Source organism: Globicephala melas, chromosome 3, assembly GCF_963455315.2.
Source record: "Globicephala melas chromosome 3, mGloMel1.2, whole genome shotgun sequence".
NCBI lineage: Eukaryota > Metazoa > Chordata > Mammalia > Artiodactyla > Delphinidae > Globicephala > Globicephala melas.
In genome coordinates this window covers 140,657,482-140,680,573 of record NC_083316.1, presented here as the reverse complement: position 1 = coordinate 140,680,573, position 23,092 = coordinate 140,657,482, and the positions used below count along the sequence as shown (strand labels likewise).

The window sequence follows — 23,092 nt, the reverse complement described above, 5'->3', positions numbered from 1 at the left end:
ACTGTTTTCTGGCTGTTTTGTAATTCCTTTGTTCCTTTCTTCTTTACTTGCTCCCTTCTTCTGTGATTTAATGATTTTCTGCAGTGGTATGCGTGATTCCTTTCTCTTTATCTTTTGTGCATCTACAATAGCTTTTTGCTTTGCGGTTACCATGAGGCTTACGTAAACCATCTTAGAGTTTTTACAGTTTATTTTTATTGATAACAACTTAAGTTTGAATGGATTCTAAATCTCTACATAACTTCTCCCCCCTTTTATGTTTGTGATGTCACAATTTACATTGTTAAATTGTATGTCACTTACAAAATTATTATATTTATAGTTACTTTTATCACTTTGCCTTTTAACCTTCTTAAAAGGTGAGTAACCAAGTGAGTAACCCACCACCATTACAACACTGGAATATTCTGAATGTAACTATATATTTACCTTTAACAGAGATTTACACTTTCATATGTTGTCCCGTTACTAATTAGTGCTCTTTCATTTCAACTTAAGGAAGTCCCTTTAACATTTCTTTTTTTTTTTTTTTAATTTTTTTTTTTTTTTTTTTTTTTTTTTTTTGCAGTACGCGGGCCTCTCACTGTTGTGGCCTCTCCCGTTGCGGAGCACAGGCTCCGGACGCGCAGGCTCAGCGGCCATGGCTCACGGGCCCAGCCGCTCCGCGGCATGTGGGATCTTCCCGGACCGGGGCATGAACCCGTGTCCCCTGCATAGGCAGGCGGACTCTCAACCACTGCGCCACCAGGGAAGCCCCCTTTAACATTTCTTAAGGCTGGTCCAATGGTGATAAACTACTTCAGTGTTTGCTTGACTGAAACTCTTTAATCTCCCCTTCAGTTGTGAATGACAACTTCGCTGGATAGAGTATTCTTAGTTGGGAGTTTTCTTCATGGTTCCCAGCAGTTGACGGTATGCCAAGACCTGTTAGTGTCCCAAAAGGGAGGATCTCAGCTAGCACCTAGATTCAGGACGCTTAGAAGTCAGACCCTCAGAGGGCAGCTTTTCAAGCATGCAAATACACCTCCTTCAGGGAAATGCTGGGTGATTGGTGTTTCTATCTGCTCACTGTGTGCTAAGCCTAGCAGAGATCACTGGTTAAGAACTGTTTCTTCATTTGCTATAATCCTGTGGGACTCATAAGTACTAGCACTCCCCGGCTACCAGAGCCAGGTGATCAAATGGTGTGTCCCCTGAGTGGCAGCCACAAAAGCCAGGGTGCCAGACATTTGCAAAACCTCCTTCCAGGGAGAAAACTGACTCAGAGTGGGCCAGCGGGAGAACATGGAGACTGTGCCCACTAACTTCCCTGGGCACAGAGAGGAATGGAGTCAGCTCCTAAATATGTGTTAAATTAGAAGCCTGGCCGTCATGCTGCAGCTTTTAAGATATGCAAATCAGCCTCTTTCTGGGAAATACTGGGAGATAGGTGTTTCTGTCTGCTTCCTCTGTGTTGTGCTCTGAGGGGAAAGACTATTAAAAACTCATTCTTTGTTTGCTACCATCCTGGTGGACCTGAGAATGCAAGCCCCACAGGCAATCAAGGGATGTATCCTCTGGGTAGTGGGTGCAAAAGCTAGGGTGCCTGATGTGTACACAAGTTTCTGTCAGTGAGAAACCAGTGAATGGGAGCACAGCAGACAGAGAGTGCAGTGATGTTGCTCACAGCCTTCCCAATATCTAGTGAGACCTGCAATTAGCCTGTAGCTTTGTGTTAAATTAGGAGCCTGACTCTCAAGCTGCAGCTTTTAAGATTCGCAAATAGAACTCTTTCCAGGGGAGACTGGGAGATAGGCCTTTCCATCTGCCTCTTCACCGAAGAGGTAATAGTCATATAGTCCTGGTGAGTCCTCTTTAGCCTATTAAGAACTATTCCTTTGTTTGCTTGAGTCTTGGGGGGCTCATGGACACAAGCCCTGTTGGGTTTCAGAGCTAGAAGTTTTGGGGGCTCACCTTTCAGATAGAAGTTTAAAAAGTTCAGGCTCTAGATTTTAGGTCCAAACTCTTTATTCCTCAGGGAGAAGCTGGGATTTATTACTCCTGATCTTATGTCACCATGCCAGGGTGGGGTGGGGTGGGGTTTATGGTGAGATTGTATCTCCACTTCTCCTGCCTGTTTTCATGAGTTTTTTTTTTCTTCCAGATGTGTAGGAGTCACTCAGCTAATTTTGGGATTTAGTTGAGAGGGAATTGTTCCATGTGTAAGTGTAGATTTGGTGTGTCCAAGAGAAGTGAGCTCAGGAGCCTCCTATGTCACCATCTTGAACTGGAATCTAAAACATGTGATAGTGAAACTGAGTGGGGCCCTGTGAGGCTCCCAGGCATGGAGGCCTCTTTTTTCTGTCCCCCATTTCTTGTAGGCAAGATTCCAGCCTCCATGACCTTCCCTGAGTTCCAAAGGGCAGATTTGAACAGTTGCTAATCAAGGGAGGAGCAGTCAAGAAACCACCTGAGGCGAGATTAAAGGGACCTGGAGAAGCTCATCAAGATTAAGAGATGTCACCACCCAGGCCCTGCACACACCCTAATCTTGTCAGAGACCCCACCCTTGGGAAGTATTGTTTTATGAAACTCCTTATCAAATCCTCCTGGCTTGGGACACAAAGTTTTTTGAGGCAGGAACCTGTTATGTCCCCTTTGCCTGGCAAAGTAATAAAGCTATCCTTTTCTATTTGACCCAAAACTCTGTCTTGGAGATTTGATTCAGCACCAGTGCACAGAGAAGCTGAACTTCTGGCATCAATAGCATCCTAGAAACCTATAACATACATTTTTAAATGAGCATAACTCTCCACCTCTGCATTTGCTGACAATGTGTTCATGTGGCCACAAAAAGGACCAAGAAAGTTGATCCCCTTAAAAGCTGTAATAGCTGATGGCATTATAAATTTTTCTTCCGCAAGTGCATTTTGTATACTTTTGAATAGGGCACAGAGGATTTAAGCAGATGTCCTCACCCTTCTGTGAGGTTCCCACTATGTACTTGGGTGATGAAGCAAAAAGCACGTAGCCTGCCGTAATGGTTCCTAGCTCATCAAGTTACAAACTTTATCGGCTTACTAGTTCTTGATTTTTCACAATATACTAGGCATTTATACGTTATCTCATTTAATTCTCACAAACTCCTGTTAAAAGGGAGGTTTGACCATATGATAATCTTTTTATAGAAGAGAAACTGAGATCCAGAAAGGAAAAGTAACTTGCCCAAGGTTACACAGCTCAAAGTTAGCATTCACAGTAATTGTGTCCCATAGTTTTAAGTGTTATATAAATAGTTCATAATTCTGCCCCTCAACCCTAATAGAGAAATTATAATAAAGATGAGTAGGAGAACAACTTAGTTTGGGTTTCCATAAGAGCATGCCCTGAAAAAGGATTCCAATTCAAGTGGTTTATTTGGAAGGTGAAGAAACTACAGCTAGTTGAATGAGGGGGTAAAACAAGAACAAGAAGACAACCAAGATATGTGTTATCAAGGCAGATATAACAATGAGCAAATAATGCTGTTTCGTTGGAGATAATCTGGGAATCACTGTAAAACTCAGACCCAAGAGTGCTCTTACCCAAGCGGTGAGGATCTAGAGTATTTAAACCTTAGTTCCCCACATGTCATTGGTTGAGGGCTGCTCCTTGGAGGCTGTCATGTTAATTTCCTGCAATTTTGGGCTTACAATGCAGGTGACAAAGTAGCCTCCAGCAGCAAGAAAGAATCCTGTATCAAGGAAATTCAGGCACTGGTAGCGAGATACCTGGCTAGTAAGTTCTTAAGTGCTAAGGGCTGGAGATACAGAAGGGCATCACCCATGCTTGCTATACAGATCTTTGTATATTACCACAACTCAGAGTGGATGGCTTTAGAGGAACAGAGGTAAACTATTTGTAGCAGAAGTCAGCTGGAACTGAAGGGATGGGCCACAAGAGGAAAATAAAGGAAGATTGGAACTGTAAGACTATCTTAGGACTGTTTATAAATTCCACTAGAAGGATGGCTTGTCTTTGTAAATAGCAATACTTTCACTATATTCTGAGAATAGAACTAATGCTCTCCAGGGAAAATATTAACTCAGCCACTTCTATTTATTATTATTTTCTATGTTGATTTGATTTATGATTTTTTAAGCTATATATGTTTCCTAATTCCTTCTACTTTTTATATCATTCAATTATTCAATCACACAGTGGTTTAACCAGTGTAAAAATCAATCCAGGAAAAAAACCAGTCTTCAATCATACAATGGCAAGTAATATCTTGCAGGGTCACTACCGCAAACAGGTTGAAAAATATCTCCCTCCTTTGAGGATTTTTGGTGGTTTTCTCTATAAGAGTCAAAGTGACTTCCTACTCATAAATGTTTTAACAAGGAAAAAGTAGTGCAGTCATCACTACTAAGTTCCTTTTTTATAGGACCCAGGACATCAAAAGATAAATTATTCACCCCAAATGAAAGTAGCATACCCTACACAATATTTGAAGTGTTCATCACAGAAGGAGGAAATGCTGTCCTGCTTCTTTCAACTAGAGTAATCTTTGCCAAACCAAGAACAGAATGACCCTCAAAGAAGACACAGGCTCTATGCTAATCAGTCCTACACCTTTCAAGTGGAAGGAAAAAAAAAAAAAAAAAAACTGATTGCATCAAACTGTGCCAAGAAAAACAAATGGAAAAAGAAAAAGAAAAATCTATTTGAATTTCCCTTTGAAGCCAGCAGTAAAAAGGGATTCCTGCCTTTCAACAATTTAAGTTTGTCATGCATGTAGCAGCTCAGAGCATGCACAAGGACAACAACCTATAGCTGCAGGGCCTCTATTTTCCATTTAAACTGTTATTATAATATCTTGGGAGGGTGAGAGCGAGAGCAGAGAAAGAGAACAGAGAGCGCTTCTATGACCTATGACCTTCTACAAGAAAAAAAAAAGGCCATGTAGAGCCATTAAAAATTCACAGATAATTAAAGGTTAAACACAAGTTGCCAATTAGTATAAAAGATAATTGTTCTCCTTTGGCAACCTGATTATGTGTACCATTTGGTAAGGAAGAATGAGTACTTTCCTATTATTGGTGAATGTGGTCACTAGTGCACGCTGCAGCTATAACTTTCAAGAGACTTACCCTTGGAGGCCAAGGTTGAGATGAAATCCTCCAGTTTTGTTCGAAAGAAATGAACTCAAACAATTTGCAACACTATATATTTGTGATGGTTGCTATTGTGTATGATACTTTAATCCACAGAGTTAAGTATGAGGGAGAACAAAGAAAATCCGCTATTAGAGAGCAAGAGACTTTGTCCCATGCACCTTCTTTGTTATAGCATATCACAAAACATGGTGTGGATATTAAGCACAGGAGTGCGAATAGACAATGCGAGATAATGAGAAAGATATATAGAGGATTTGTGTCAGCAGTGGGTGTATGCATATTAGCATTTAGAAGAAAGTGACAAATTATGCAAGGACTGTATAGTGTGGAGAGGCTGCCTAGTGATATCACCACATGGCACAGAAGGAAAGGATCTGAAGATAAGCACTCAGAAATATATAGTTTCATAGCATAGCAAACTTCAAGCACCCTGCAAGTACTGCCCAGGGATAATTTTGTTAATGTTGCCACAAATTGTTGGCTCTGAAAACTGAGACGTAGTTTAGGTTGAAAGGCTAATTTTATGGACTGTATTGGTAAGCTGATTGTTGTTTCTTCATTAGTTTTTAGAAGTTTGTAAATCTTTGTATAAGCACTCAGTATATTATTACTATATGTTCACATATAGTAGTAATACAGAATTTTTGTAAACCTAGATATATATTTGTCTAGGTATATCTAATAGCATAAGTATTCTCTTTCATTAGATGTTCAGTTTAGTTTAATAAGCATTTTATGAGTAACTTCTATGTGCCAAGCATTGTTTTAAATGTTGTGATGTAGAGAAAATACCCTGTTACCATTTTCAGTTGTGTGACTTGTATGTTACCTCATCTCTCTGAACCGCCCTTTCTTCTTTGTTTAGTCACTCCTGCAAAGGGGGGATGATGATAGGGTTGCTATAGGAATTGCTTTAGGGTTGCTATAAAGAATACAAAAGGCAATATACATGAAAATATTTAATAAAAAATGAGAAGGATTAAACACCTGTGTTCTCCCCACATCCTATTTTAACATGTGCTAGATTCCCTAGAGAAATAAAGAGGAAAAAGACCCTGTCCATACTTCCAGGATCTGAGAATTTGAACGTAACCACCAATTGTGATAATTTTTAGATATATTCTCAGAGAAAAGCTCAGAGTACTGGCAAGGCACATTTCTCATTTAGTTTGAGAGGAAGGGATAATCTTCTATCTTTAAGTTACATACAACATAAATATGTGATAATATTTGTTATTTGTAAGAAATATTACTTAAATAGGCTTGAGGAGGAGACGGCTTTTCTTAAACTTTTGGAGACTAGGGAATGCTTGGTAAGCAGAGCAAAGGAATGAGGGAGAGAAGAAGCAACACTTCGTAATCTCACCCTGATACATAACAATTACTGAGTGTCAAGCGTGTGCCAGGAACTGGGACAACAGGTTTACATGGATTAAGTCACTGACTCTTCACAATAGTTCAATTAGATTAGGTAGCTTGACCAAAAGACACATAGCATTTTAGAGAAACCTCTGAAGAAATGGGCTCCAAAATCTCCAGTTGCTGTGTGTGGTCTTAATTACTCCACTACACTATAAAGAAATTTTCCAAGAAAATATCCAAAAAGTATCCAGTATAACTGGGAACAATAGCACCAAAAAGATTTCTAAAGTATTTTCCTAGAAAGTGATAGTTTATATAGTCACTGTATTAATAACCTGAAGTTCCAGGATATAGACCAAACCACAGCCTTTCTTCTGAAGCCTTAAGCTTGAAAACAGTGTGTACAAATTTCGAAGGGCAGTTATAACTATGAATATCAAAATGATAATCTTTATGATCTGATTCTCATATGAGATAGATGCTGCTATTTAAAAACAGACTTGATTTATAATTTTCAGTCTAAAGAATATCATTGTAACATAACAGTATTAGGGTAATCACATCTTTTTTTTCCTATTTTCAGAAGGCAGTAGGCCAATCACCTCAAAATTAATCATTTCATTGACATACATTATTTTTGGTTATTTTAAAATTATAACTCACAGTCTATTTCTCCATAATAGTAAAGTAAAACCTGACAATGATGTTTTTAAGCTTTTTATCATGAAATCCCGAGGTGAAATGATATACAAATGGCTATGTCAATTTAAGTTATGGAAATTAATAATAAAAATTGAGAATATAAAATATTAGAGGTATTTATTATTTAAAGTTATTATTGTTTTAATTTGCTAAAGTCTTGACTTTATATATTGCAGCAGTAAAATGAACAATAAACATGATTGGAAATAAAGATTTTAAAAAACACAACATATTAAAATTATAAGTCAATGAAAAAATTAGATCTTAGGTTTATAGTTCTTCAAGTTCACTTATAACTGGCAAATCCAGTTTATTATTGAAAGTTGCCTGATAACTAAGCAAAATTGATTGCATTTAGTAAACCAACCAAACAAAAAACCCCTCTTTTCCTGAAAAGGAGATATTTCCACATAGCAATTTGATGTTTTAGAGTTCTGCTCCTAAAGATAAACTATGTAGTTTCAACTCTAAATTTTGAAATTTATTAGCTGTATGATTTTGGAAAATGTACCTAAACTTCCCTGTAGGATTCTTCTAAGGTATCAGTGAGTTTATAATCATGTAAACACCACAGTGTGTCTAGCAGAGCAAGTATTTGATACATATTAACTATTATTATTTTGCATGTATTTAAAAAATATTGTAGGCAAAACCAGTTTTTAAATGACCAAATAGGTAAACTATAGCATTGCATAAATGATACAGTGTCCTTATATAATAGGAAGCCTCTGATTCCAAGTAATTGGAAACTGGGAAATGAATTATTTACCACTTACTTTGACTTAACCTGAATGGTTATAACCTGTCTTGAATTCCTACACAGCTTTCCAAAATCTGTTCTGGAGCAAACCACAAGGAATTGCTTAGTCATTTTTTTTTTTTTTTTTCTATCCCTGATACATTTTTCTCTCTGTTTTACAGTACCAAAGGTCTTAACATAAAATAGGAGAAAGTTTTCAAAAAAGTAGGTAGACATTTTGGAAATCATTTTCACTGGAACTTCAGCTCAGAAGTATATTTAGAAGAAATATAAATCCTTTCTAACCTCATTCAGTCAGTTGCTTACATTTTAGGTTGTAAGATTTCAAACTGCACTCTATATTTATTGAGCTCAGTGAGGCAAATGTCTATTAAAACCTCAGCAAGCAACTTAGAAACTATTAAAAACCCTCCAAAGGGACGTCGCTGTTAAAGTCAGTCAATAAATTAACCACTGGGTTAGGCAGGATGGAGACTCATCTGTCTTTCTGAACACTGTTAATGAAGCCTACATTTTTGTATGTTAGTTCCTGCAAAACTGTCTGTGACACATGTTTCTTAGCTATTTTGCCTCATGTCCAGGCATTAAGTGTCTCATAGTTCATTAGAACATTGATGATGTGTAATTATCTCAGAAAGGTTGTCACCAAACGGAAATTCATAGAACAATTACAAAGTCAGAAATTATCATTAGAGACTCACATTATCTGGGTATGCTACATGGCTGCTCTTAGCCAGATTAAAGAGGCTTCAATGACAAATCTATGGACTGACCGCTTGTAGTATTGTTAGTATTGTATTTCTATATATTCCAAGTAGAAATATCTAACATCACACACACACACACACACACACACACACACACTCATGCACACACCTCTTCAAAAATTGTTTTAAATTTTTTCTTAATGTAAATTCCAAAGTCATTTTTATCAATGATATTTGACTTTCTCCCCTCTTTGATGACAACTGTGAGATGTTCTAACATTATGGGCCACATCATAAGGCAAAACTCGTTTTGAAATGGAAATTTATTATCAATTAACAAAACAGAGTCATTGTGTTCAACATCTATATTTCCTTGTGGGCTTTAATTATGAAAACCCATCAAATTTTCTAGAAAACTAGTAGGTCATCTTGTGTTGCTGATATTTAAAAGTGAAGGAAATGTTCTACATGTTTTTCTTTAATTTAATTAGATGTTATGATGCTCTAATATAACAAGAACATCATGATGTCATCAAATGAATTTCAAAAATGAACTATGACCTGGAATTTAATTCAATGATTAAATGACAATGACATGCCCAATTATGTTTCATGTTTAAGCATCTCTCATTACAGCGTTTTGGGATAAAGTCTCTGCTTTCAATTGTAGATGTATAACATTCATAAAATCAGAACACAACAAATAAATAGGAGAGATAAATTATATCAAAGAGATCAGAATTTTTTAAAGCCTACTATTTTTCCAAAAGATTGTCCAAAAATCATTTTCAGCTTATAAAATGTTATAAAACTGTTTAATAATTAACATTTTTCAAAACTGCTCATATGTCTTCTGTGGGACAAGTTTTGAGGTTTGGTTAGAATGGAGAATGTTTTCCATTTTTCTGTGGTCATAGTTCATGGAGATTGCAATAGTTTCTAGATGGAAGACTTTTGTTTAAGATCCATATTCTGACAGATTTTTATAAGACAAAGAAGTCACCATCTCTGTGAAGATGCAAATGCCATAGAATCACAAGATTCATGTCCCAGGAAAGTCCCATAAAAGAAGGGAAAATGACGGTCTTTTTAATAATTATGTTCATAGATGCTGGCACAGTACTGAGAACATAGTGAGTGCTGAATAAATGTTGTGGAATAAACCAATAAAAGTATAACAAGCAGAATATATGAATATCATGTCAGGACAGAGTTAGATTCACTCTTTAAATTGATTAATCAATAGGACAAATTTAATTGAGAACATACAGAAAAACTAGACAGCATAGATATTATGGGTATGTATGGATATATTGAGAGAGAGAGCTAAGAAGATAATCATATAGGGAGAGATTTGGGAACAGCAATAATAGATAATACAACTTCTTTTCAAGGATACATGAGTAATTTTTTAAAAGCTAACCAAACATTATGTAACTCTAAAAATCATAATAAGTCCCATAACATTGGAATAATATGAATAAGATTCTCTGATGACAATGTAGTAAAACTAGAAGGGAATTAAAATTTTTATAAACAACCTTCTACCTGGAAATTTTCAAATGCTCTGTTAAATAACTCATCCATGAAGTGTAAAACAAAATTAAATATTTATTAAAACTAATGATAATTAAAATAAAACTATATCAGAATCTGTAGGATATATTCAATAAGTCAAGCAAAAATCATAGGAAAATTCAGATCCTTAAAATATCAATATGTTATGAAAAATGTTTAATGCTAAAAAATTTTTCATCTCAAAAAGTTGGAAAGAAGGGCAAAGTAAACAGAAAAAAACAGAGGAAAGGAAACAATAAAGATAAAAGCAGAAATAATAAAGAATAAATAAGTTTAAAAAGCTTGTTCTTTTTTAAAATGTCATATAAATAGAGCAAAGTTAACATAGTCAGGAAAAAAGTGTGATAACACAAATACTTTTGAAAGGATATACCAGAAAAAAGAATGAGAAAAAGACATACAGTGCTGTATGCCAATTATATCTCAATAAAACTGGAAGAAAATAAAAAGACCCAAATTATGGCACAAACTGAATTAATCTTAATGGAGCCTGAACTAAATGCAAATATAATTGTATTTGAGCCACCACTTGGGGAAAAAAACACATTCTTGACAATGAATGTTTATCTTTTCTTTCTGATTATAAACATAGTCTCCATTCACTAGAAAACATTTATAAAATAGAAGAAAATATAAAGGAAAGAAAATTCAACCATAATCCCACCACCAAAAAATATTTACCTTGTTGATACAATGCTTTCCTATATCTCTTTGGTAGATGGATCTATCTTCCATCTGTCTATATATATCTATGTGCATATCTATATCTGCATCTGCATCTACCTAATATACCTTTAGTCCTATCAAGATAGAAAATATAGTCTTTTCAACAAATAGTCTAGGATAATTGATATCCATATGCAAATGTATAAACTTTGATCTATTCTCCATACCACATACAGAAATTGACTCAAAATTAAACAGTGGAACTGAGCATGGAAAACCTAAAACTACAAAATGTCTATGATATAACATTGTGATTAATATAATATAATATAAATAGGAGAAAAAACTTGTGAATTTGGATTAGGCAAATATAACTCAAATGTAATACCCAAGCACAATCTAAAACAAGAATTGATTAATTGGACTTTACTAAAATTAGTAACACACGAATTTTGTTTTTTGAAAGATACTGTTAAGAGCCAAAGGCTAGGAGAAAATATTTGTATCGTATAGCTGATAAAGGACTTTTATCCATAATATATAAGAAACTTGTAAAATTCAATAATTAGAAAAAACCCAATAAAATATGTGTAAAGTAGATATTTCACCAAAGAAGATTTTTGAAAGTATGTACTGTATAGTCTTTATATAAGTTTTTTCAAAATGTAAATTGATCTACAGTGACAGAAACTAGGTCAATGTTTATCTTGGATTATGGATGGGCTGAGGTTAGGGGCTGAGAACACAGAAGGATAGGTAGAATACATTACAAAGGGGAATGAGAAAACTTTTGAAGGAAACAAATATGCTATCTTAATTTTATCGATGGTTTCACAGGTATACACCTATGTCAAACACATATCAAACTGTATACTTTCAATATGTATAAATTATTGAATATCTATTATACTTTAACAAGACTGTTAAAAAATAAATTCAAGGGGAGTATATCCTAAGGTTCAAAACAGAACAAAATTAGAAATAAAAAACAATAAGATATTTAGAAAAAGCCCAAATATTTAGAAATAAAGCAACAAATTCCTAAATATAAAAACTATGAAGTCAATCTCAAGGGAAACTGTAAAACATTTTCAACTGAATAATAAGAACATGTAACATATAAAAAATTGGGGGATAATGTAAGGTGGTGACAGGGAAAATATATAGCTTTACATACTTTTATTAGAAATGAAAGATCTAGAATCAATCACCTAAGATTCTATCGTAATAAGCTAGAAAGGAAACAGCAAAGTAAATGCACAATAGGAGAAAGATAACACTAGATCAATGAAATACTGAACAGAAAAGAAATATGAAAATAAAAAGTGAAAATTTATTTGGAAAAAAATCAACAAAATTGATAAATCTCCATATTGATCAAGAAAAAAAATATAGAGATTATCAATGTCAGGAATGAAAAGAATATTCTTATTGCAAACCTTACTTCCTAAGGAAGTAATGAGGGGTTTTATACCAATAAATTTGACAACAAATATTAGGTAAAAATTCCTCCAAAAGTACAACTAACAAAAAAATCACAAAAGAAAAATTTCAGGTCCTTTTGGCTTAACTGGTGAATTCTTTCAAATATTTAAAGAAGAAATGACACCAACCTTACACTGTGCAAGACATTTCATTCATGAGCTAGTATTATCCAAATACCAAATCCTGACAAAAAAGGCATTAAAAAAACTTACCCTGTAATACGTCTCATAAAGGTAGACACCCAAGTCCTTATAATGTCATACAGTTTTCTCCTAAAATTAGAAACAGAATCCCCACCTTAATTATTTTGATTCATCATTGTTGGAAGTGACAGACAATAAATTAGAACAAGATAAAAAAAAAGTCATCAGTTTGGAAAGGAAGAAATAAAGGTGTCATTATTTGTCTAAGACTGCACTGGTTAAGAATCCTAAGTGATGTACAAAATAACTAGGAAAACTAGCTACCACCTAAATTTAGCAAGATTGCAGGATACAAGTTTAGTGTGCAAGATGAAATGTATTTTTATATAGAAGTAGCAAAAATTTGGAAAATTAAATTTTAAAATGGTGTTAGTCACAAAAGCCAATAAATAAATAAAAGAATAAGAAAGAAATTTCATGAAAGGCATGCAAGATTTCTACAATAGAAACTACAAAGCATTCCTGAGAGTTGTTAAAGAAGATTTAAATAAATAAATATAGCTCTTTCATGGATTAGATAACTCAATATTGTTATGATGTCATATATCCCCAAAATGATGTATAGATTTTTTTTTTTTTTTCTTTGCAGTACGCAGGCCTCTCACTGTTGTGGCCTCTCCCGTTGCGGAGCACAGGCTCCGGATGCGCAGGTTCAGCGGCCATGGCTCACGGGCCCAGCCGCTCTGCGGCATGTGGGATCCTCCCGGACCGGAACACGAACCCGCGTCCCCTCCATCAGCAGGCGGACTCTCAACCACTGAAACACCAGGGAAGCCCTGATGTATAGATTTGATGCAACTCTAACTAAAATCCCTCAGGCTTTATTTTATTTTATTTTTATTTTAGAAATCGACAATCTTACTCTAAAATTTATATGCAAATGCAAAGAAACTAAACCATCCAAAGTAATATTTAAAATAACAAAGTTTGAGGATTTACAGTACTTGATTTCAAGACTTCTTATAATGCTATAGTAATTAAGACAATGTGAAACTGGAATAAATTTTGACAAATATATCAATGACATAAAATGAAGAGTTCAAAAACAGAACCTCCCTGTCATATGATTTTTTGACAAAAATGCCAAAGCAATCCAATGGAGGAGAACGATGATAAAAAAATCTTTATAAGAAATTGTTCTAGAACAATTGCATCTGTAAAAAAAATAAACCTCAACCTCCACTTCACTCCATATACAAAATGAATTAATTAGAGATGGATTTATAGACTTAAACATAAGAGCTAAAATTATAAATCTATTGGAGAATATACTGGAGAATATCAGCATGACTTTAGAGTAATAAAATTTTTTAGACAGGACAGAGAAAACAAAACCTTAAATTAGATCTTATCAAAATTAAAAACTTTTTTCTCATTAAATGATCTATACATAGATAAAGATAAGCTTAGAGGTGGCAATAGATTTCATTTCTCCTCCTATTAATCGAGAAAGCCCAGAGCAATGACAACTCAGTATCAGTGAGTACACCTAGTGCCCAGATCTTGCTTTCCACATACCACACATAAGTAAGAGGAACTAAGTCTTCTTGGAGAAATGTTTTATTCCAATTGTGACTTAGGGAAAGTGAACTTCAGAAGCTGACTATGACAGAGGGTAGGGCAAGATGGTGGAGTAAGAAAGATCCTGGTCTTGTCTCCTCCTACAGACACACTACAATTATAACTACATATAGAGAAACAATTTCTGAGAACAACCTGAAGACTAGCAGAAAAGATTATCCACAAGTAAACATAAAAAGGAAAAGCCACATTGAGATGGGTAGGAGGGGTATAGATGCAGTCTGGAAGTTACCCACAGCCCCAGCTCTGTGACTCATAGGTAGGAGGAATATCGTAGCCTCAGAGTCTTCTCCTTAGGACCAAGGCTCCAAATCCCAGAATGGGCTCCCCAGTCTGGGGAACCTGAACCAAGAAGATGAGCCCCTGTAACCTCTGGCTTTGAAAACTAGGAGGGCTTATGTCTTAGAAAGCCAGATTGCTATAGACTGAGTCTCTGCTCTTAAGGACATGCACAAAAATGCCCTCACTCTGAGTCCTAGCACAAAGGCAGCAGTCTGAAAAGCACCTGGGTCATATATGAAGGAAACTTACTAATTTTAGAGCATGTAGTTGAGGGGTAGGGATCTGTCGGAAATTTCTCTGGGTACAGAGGAACTGGTGGGCAGCAGTTTTTTTTGTTTTGTTTGCTTGTTTGTTTTTTGTGATTCACCTTCTACCTAGCCATTCCGCTGCTGGCAAGCACCATTTCTGACTCTCTCCACCCAACCTAATGGCTAATAGCACCACTCATCCTGACCAGAGTTAGCTGCAGACCCAACAGAGTCAGTGCATCTCAAAAATAGCCCCATAGCCAGCAATGGAGCTCCTCCAAAACACCCTCCCACCCTGCCAGTTCTGGTGAGTGCCCTCAGATGGTACCAGAACCCTTCCAAAGTGACTCCCCACACTTCCAGACACAGTGAACACCCTTGGCCAGCACTGGCATACCCCTAAAGTGGCTCCTGCCATAGTGGCCAGCCCCACACACTAGTACATCTGGAGCAAGCATGGCCCAACCACAACAGGAGGGCACACAGAGGACACTCCTAGAGCATCTGACTCTGGTGATCAGGGGGACCATGCTAGTGAGCCCAATAGGTCATCTTCCACACAAAATCACTCCTTCAAGACCAGGAGGCATAGCTGATCTACATAATAATAGAAACAAGCACATGGGGATAGATAAAATGAGGAGACAAAGAAATATGTTCCAAAACAAAAAAGAAGACAAAATGTCATAAAAAGAACTAAACAAAATGGAAATAAACAACCTTGCAGATAAGGAGATCAAAATAATGGTCATAAAGATATATACTAAACTCAGAAGTATGGAGAAGCACAGTGAAAATTTCAACAATTATATAGGGAATATAAAAAAGAATCAATCAGAGATGAAGAATACAATAACAGAAATGAAAAATACACTAGGGGAAACCAACACAAGATTAGATAATGCAGAAGAAAGAACTGGTGTTCTGGAAGACTGGCTAGTGGAATCACACAATCAGAACAGCAAAAAGAAAAAAAGAAACAAAAACTAAGGATGGTTTAGGGGACTTCTGGGACAACATAAAGCATACTGACATTCACACTATAGGAGTCCCAGAAGGAGAAGAGAGAGAGAACAGGACAGAAAAACTATTTGAAGAAATAATAGCTGAAAACTTTCCTAACCTGGCAAAGGATATAGACATTCAAGTCCAGGACCACAGAGAATCCCAAACAAGATGAACTCAAATAGATCCACACTAAGACACATTACAATTAAAATGTCAAAAGTTAAAGATAAAGAGAGAATTTTAAAAGCAGTGACAGGGAAACAACTAGTTAGGTATAGGGGAGCCCCCGTAAGACTATCAGCTGCCTTTTCTGCAGAAACTTTGTAGGCCCAAAGGGAGTGGCACAACTTATTCAAAGTACTGAAAGAAAAACACAAGCAAGAACACTCTATACATCAAGGTTATCATTCAAAGAGAAGGAGAGAAAAAGAATTTCCCAAAAAAGTAAAAGTTAAAGGAGCTATTGCCACTAAACTGGCCTTAAAAATGTTAAAAGGACTTCTTTAGACAGAAAACGACCATACCAGATATATCAAAATTATGAACATCAGAGTTTGCCAAGATGGCAGACTAGGGAGACCCTCAACTCATCTCTTCCCATGGACACACCAAAATTATAAATACTTAGAGAGCAACTATGAGAACAATCTGAAGACTAGCAGAAAAGATTTTCCACACTAAAGACATAAAGAAGGAACCACAAGAAGACAGGTAGAAGGGATGGAGATGTGGAACAGTCAGGACACACACCTCTAGGTCAGCAATGCACAGATGGGAGAAATATCACAATCATAAAGTCCCTCCTGAAGGAAAAAGGGGGTCACAGCTCCACATTGGGTGTCCCAGTCTGGGGCTCTGCACAGGGAAAATGAGCCCCCAGAATGTCTGGCTTTGAAAACCAGCAGGGCTTATGTTCAGGAGAGCCAGAGGGCTATAGGAAACAGAATCTCCACTCTTAAAGGGCGCATGCAAAATCTTACATGCTCTGAGTCCTAGAACAGAGGTAGGAGTTTGAAAGGAGCCTGGGTTGGAACCACTTGCTGATCTTGGAGAACCTCTCAAAGGGGCAGGAAGTAACTGAGACTTTTCCTAGGGATGGAGATGCTGGCAGCAGGCATTTTGGGGAGCTTGTTGTATTGCAATAACACCAGTACTGTCAAGTGTCTTTTTGGAATCTCCCTCTAGCTATTAGATACAGGAACCTGACCCTGCCCACCAGCCCCAAGCCTACCCAGGCTGTACATCTAGCTGCATGAAGTAATGGCCCTGCTCTCGAGCAAGCTTGCACCAACTCCAAGTAGCCCCAGGCCACAGAGGCAGCCATGCAGTCATGAAGCGCCACCTACCAGCAGGCTGACACCAGTCCTGTGCACCCCCAAATCACACAGCCATCCACACAGGAAGCCAACCTCGCTCTCCAGCAGGCCCACAGCCATGAGACATGGCCTAGCAGCTAACTGGGCCACAAGGCCAGCCCTGCCTTCCAGTGTACCCACTGTAGTAGGGCCTGCCACAATAGAAGGGTGCATGTGGCCCACACAGGTGGCATGCCTATAGCACATAGCTCTGGTGACGAGAGGGGAGCATGCTGCTGAATGCCATAGGATGTCTCCATGTAAGGCTATTTCTCCAAGATCAGACTACTTAACAAACCTATATAACACATAGAAAAAAACACAGAAAATGTCCAAAATTAGAGAAATATGCTCCAAATAAAGAAACAAGACAAAACTTCAGAAAATAAGCAAGGCAGAGATAAGCAATCTAACCTGATAAAGATTTCAAGGTAATGATAAAGATGTCCATGAAACTTAGGAGAAAAATGAAAGAACACAGTGAGAATTTCAACAGAGTTAGAAAATATGTAAATAACCAACCAGAGCTGAACAGTAAAGTAACTGAAATAAAAAATACACTAGATGGAATCAACAGTAGATTAGATGGCACAGAGGAATGGATCAGTGAACTGGGATACAGAGTAGTGGAAAAACCCAAGCTGAACAAAAACAAGAAAAAAATTAAATTAGGATAGTTTAAGAGACCTCTGATACAACATCAAGTGTAATAACATTCACACTGTAGGGGTCTCAGAAGAAGAAGAGAAAAAGAAAGGGGCAGAAAACTTATCTGAAGAAAGAATAGCCAAAAACTTCCCTAACCTAGGGAAGGAAATAAGAATCCAGGTCCAGGAGGCACAGAGAGTCCCAAACAACAGGATCTTAAAAAGGTTCATACCAAAGAACATTATAATTAAAGTGGCAAAGATTAAACATTAAGAGAGAATCTAAAAAGCCACAAAAGCAACTAGTTATATACAAAGGAACACCCATAATACTATCAGCTGACTTGCCAGCAGAAGCTTCACAGGCCAGAAGGGAGTGGCACAATATATTCAAAGTGATGAAAGTAAAAACTTACAACCAACTCTACCCAACAGGCTGTTGATCAGATTTCAAGGAGAGTAAAAAAATTTTACAGATGAGCAAAAGCTAAAAGAATTAAGCACCACTAAACCAGCATTACAAGAAATGTTTAGGAGACTAAGCAGAAAAGAAAAGGCCACAACTAAATACATGAAAATTATGAAAGCAAAATTTCTCTGGTAAAGGCAAACATACATTAACGGTAGTGGATCAACTACTTATAAAGCTAGTAGGAATGTTAAGACAAAAGTAGTAAAAATCAACTATAGCCATAATAAGTAATTAAGGGATACACAAAACAAAATGGATGTAAAATAAGACATAAAGACATTAAACATGGAGTGGGGAAAGCAAAAATGTAGTCTGGTTAGCAGGTGGTCAGACTTAAGAGATCATCAGCTTAAAATAATCATGTGTGTGTGTATAAAACATGGTAATCACAAATAAAAAACCTGCATTAGATGCACACACAAAAAAGAAAGGAATCCAAACTTAACACTAAAAAATAGTCATCATATCACAAGGGAAGAGAGCAAAAGTAAAAGGAACATAAAAGAGCTACAAAAACAATTAGCAAAATGACAGTAAGTACCTACCAATCAATATTTATTTTAAATGTAAATGAACTAAATGCTCCAATCAAGATATATGGTAGATGAATGGATAAAAAACAAGAAACATCTATATGCTGCCTACAAGAGACTCACTTCAGATTGAAAGACATACACAGACTGAAAGTGAGGTGATAGAAAAAGGTATTCCATGAAAATGGAAATGAAAGAAATCTGGGGTAGCAATACTTATATCAAACTATACAGATGTTAATACAAAGACTGTAACAAGAGACAAAGAGGGACTTTACATTGATAAAGTGACCAATTTAACAAGAAAACATAACAATTGTAAGTATATGTACACCAAACACCCAACATAGGTATGCCTAACTATATAAAGCAAATATTAACAAACATATAGGGAGAAATTGACTGTAATACAATAATAGTAGGGGAATTTAACACCCTACTTACGTCAATGGACAGATCATCCAGACAAAATAAAAAAGGAAACACTCGCCTTAAATGACACATTAGATCAGATGTACCTAACAGATATGCACAGGGGATTTCACTCCAAAAGAGCAGGGTAGCCATTATTTTCAAGTGCATATGAAACATTCTCCAGGATAGATCACATGCTAGGCCACAACACAAGTCTAAATAAATTTAAAAGACTGAAATTTATCAACCATCTTTTTTGTCTACAACAGTGTGAGACAAGAAATCAACAACAACAACAAAAACCTGAAAAAAACATACAAACACATGAAATCTAAACAACATGCCACAAAAACCAATTGGTCACTGAAGAAATCAAAGGGGAAATCAAAATATACCTGGAGACAAATGAAAATGAAAACAAAACAATTAAAAACCTGTGGGACCAGCAAGGACAGGTCTATGAAGGACATTAATAGCAATAAAAGCCTTCCTCAGGAAACAAGAAAAATCTTAAATATACAACCTTATACCTAAAGGAACTAGAAAAAGAAGGACAAAGAAAACCCAAAGTTAGTAGAAAGAAAGAAGCAATAAAGATCAGAGAATGAATAAATGAAATAGAGACTAAAAAATAAAAGAAAAAAAATCAATGAAACTAAGAGCTGGTTCTTTGAAAAGATAAACAAAATTGATAAACTTTCAGGCAGACAAAAAGAGAGAGGACCTGGATAAAATCAGAAATTAAAGAGAAGTTCAAAATGATAAGACAGAAATACAAAGGATCAAAAGAGATTACTACAATTATATGCCAATAAAATGGACAACCTAGAAGAAATGGATAAATTCTTAGAAATATACAATCTCCCAAAACTGAATCAGGAAGAAATAGAAAATATGAACAGACCAATTATTAGTAATGAAAGTGAATCAGTAATATAAAAACTCCCATCAAAAAAAAGTCCAGGACCAGACATTTGCACAAATGAATTACACCAAACATTCAGAGAAGAGTTAACACCTACTCTTCTCAAACTGTTCCAAAAAATTGAAGAGGGAGGAATACTTCCAAACTCATTTTGCAACGCCAGCATCACCCTGAAATGGAAATGAGTCAAAGACACCACAAAATAGAAAAGTACAGGACGATACCACTGATGAACATAGATGCAAAAATCTACAAAATATGAGCAAACTGAATTCAACAATGCATTAAAAGGATTATACACCAAGATCCAGTGGGATTTATCCCAGGGATGCAATGATGGTTCAACATCCATGAATCAATCAATGTGATACACCACATTAACAAAATGAAGGATAAACATCATATGATCATCTCAACAGAAGCAGAAAATAGTTTTTGACAAAATTTAATATCCACTTATGATAAAATCTCTCAACAAACTGGGCATAGAGGGAACATACCTCACCATATATGGGAAATCCACAGCCAACATCATACTCAATGGTAAAAAGTTGAAAGCATTTTTTCTAGGATCAGGAAGGTGCCACTTTCAACAATTTTATTCAACACAGTATTATAAGTCTTGGTCGCAGCAGTAAGGCAAGTAACATTAAAAGACATCTGAATTGGAAAGGAGGAAATATAACTGTCACTGTTTCTAGATGACATGATAAAATACACAGAAAACCCTATAGACTCCACCAAAATCTATTAGCTCTAATGAGTGAATTCAATAAAATGTCCGGATACAAAATTAATACACAGAAATCTGTATCATTTCTATACACTAATAACAATCTATCAGAAAGAGAAATTAAGAAAACAATGTCATTTACAATTTCATCAAAAAGAATAAAATATCTAGGGATAAATTTAACCAAGGAGGTGAAAGATCTGTGCTCTGAAACTACAAAATATTGACGAAAGATTTTCAGATTTCAAAGAAATGGAAAGATATTCCATGTTCATCGTTTGGAAGAATTAATACTGTTAAAATATCCATACTGGGGCTTCCCTGGTGGCGCAGTGGTTGAGAATCTGCCTGCTGATGCAGGGGACACGGGTTCGTGCCCCGGTCCGGGAGGATCCCGCATGCTGCAGAGCAGCTGTGCCCGTGAGCCATGGCCGCTGGGCCTGCGTATCCAGAGCCTGTGCTCTGCAACGGGAGAGGCTGCAGTGGTGAGAGGCCCGCGTACCGCAAAAAAGAAAAAAAAATATCCATACCACCCAAAGCAATCTATGTATTCAATGCAATCCCTATCAAAATATCAATGGCATTTTTCACAGAACAAGAACAAATAATCCTAAAATTTGAATGGAACCACAAAAGACCTCAAATAGCCAAATCTTGAGAAAGAAGAACAAAGCTGGACATATCACACTCCCTGATTTCAAACTATACTACAAAGCTATAATAATCAAAACAGTATGGTACGGGCATAAAAAAACATACATAGATCAATGGAACAGAATAAAGAGCCCAGAAATAAGCCCACACTTATATGGTTAAACAATCTATGATGAAGGACGAAAGAATATACAATAGGGCAAAGACAGCCTCTTTAATAAATGGTGTTGGGAAAACTGAACAGCTACATGCAGGAGAATGAAACTGAACCATTTTCTTACACCATATATAAAAATAAACTCAAAATGGATTAAAGACTTAAATGCAAGATCTGAAACCATTAAACTCCTAGAAGAAAACATAGGCAGTATGTACTCTGACATCAATCTCAGCAAAATTTTGTTTTGAATCTGTCACCTCAGGTAAGGGCAACAAAAGAAAAAAATAAAAAATGGGATGACATCAAACTGAAACCTTTTATGCAGTAAAGGAAACCATCAACAAAACAAAAAGGCAACCTACTGAATGGGTGAAAATATTTGCAAATGACATATATGATAAGGGGTTAATATCCAAATTACACCCCCAAAAATCACACAACTCAATATAAAAAAATAAACAAAAACAAAAAATGATCAGACTTTAAAAAGGGCAGAGGACCTGAATAGACATTTCTCCAAAGATTACATATGGATCGCTAACAGACACATGAAAAGATTCTCAACATCACCAATCATCAAGAAAATATAAATCAAAACCACAATGAGCTATCATCTCACACCTGTTACTATGGCTATCATTAAAAATATAAGAAATAACAAGTGTTAATGAGGATGTGGAGAAAAGGGAACCTTTGTACACTGTTGGTAGGAATGTAAATTTGTGCAGTCACTGTGGAAAACATTATGGAGTCTGCACAAAAATTTAAAAATAGCACTACCATATAATCCAGCAATTCCACTTCTGGATACTTACCCAAAGAAACCAAAAACACTCATTTGAAAAGATATATGTACCCCCTATGTTCACTGAAGCATTAATTATCATAGCCAACATATGGAAGCAACCTTAATGTCCACTGATATATGAATGAATAAAGAAGATGCGGTGTGTGTGTGTGTAAAATAATATTACTCAGCCATAAAATGAATGAAATTTTGTCATTTGTAACAACATGGATGGATCTAGTATTGTGCTAAGTGAAATAAGTCAGAGAGCGAAAGACAAATACTATATGATCTCACTTATACATGGAATCTAAAAAACAAAGAAACAAAACAGGGGCTTCCCTGGTGGCGCAGTGGTTGAGAGTCTGCCTGCTGATGCAGGGGACGCGGGTTTGTGCCCCGGTCCGGGAGGATCCCGCATGCCGCGGAGTGGCTGGGCCCGCGAGCCATGGCCGCTGAGCCTGCGCGTCCGGAGCCTGTGCTCTGTGACGGGAGAGGCCACAGCGGTGAGAGGCCCACGTACCACAAAAAAAAGAAAAAAAATAGAAACAAAACAGAAACAGAATTATAGATATAGAGAGCAAACTGGTGGATGCCAGAGGGGAGGAAGGTGAAGGGAATTAAGAAGCACAGACTTCCAGTTATAAAATAAATATGTCATGGGATGTAATATATAGCATAAGGAATATAGT

At 36.3% G+C, this 23,092-nt stretch overlaps 1 protein-coding gene across 1 annotated transcript in view; it reads right to left on the bottom strand.

Moving 5' to 3' along the window:
- TENM2 (teneurin transmembrane protein 2) overlaps nt 1-23,092 on the bottom strand; it is a 3,004,989-nt gene that overhangs the window by 2,616,151 nt on the left and 365,746 nt on the right. Inside the window, exon 4 of the mRNA XM_060296575.1 lies at nt 12,611-12,670. The gene's annotated coding sequence lies outside the window, so the exon portion shown is untranslated. The remainder of the gene's footprint in view (nt 1-12,610; nt 12,671-23,092) is intronic.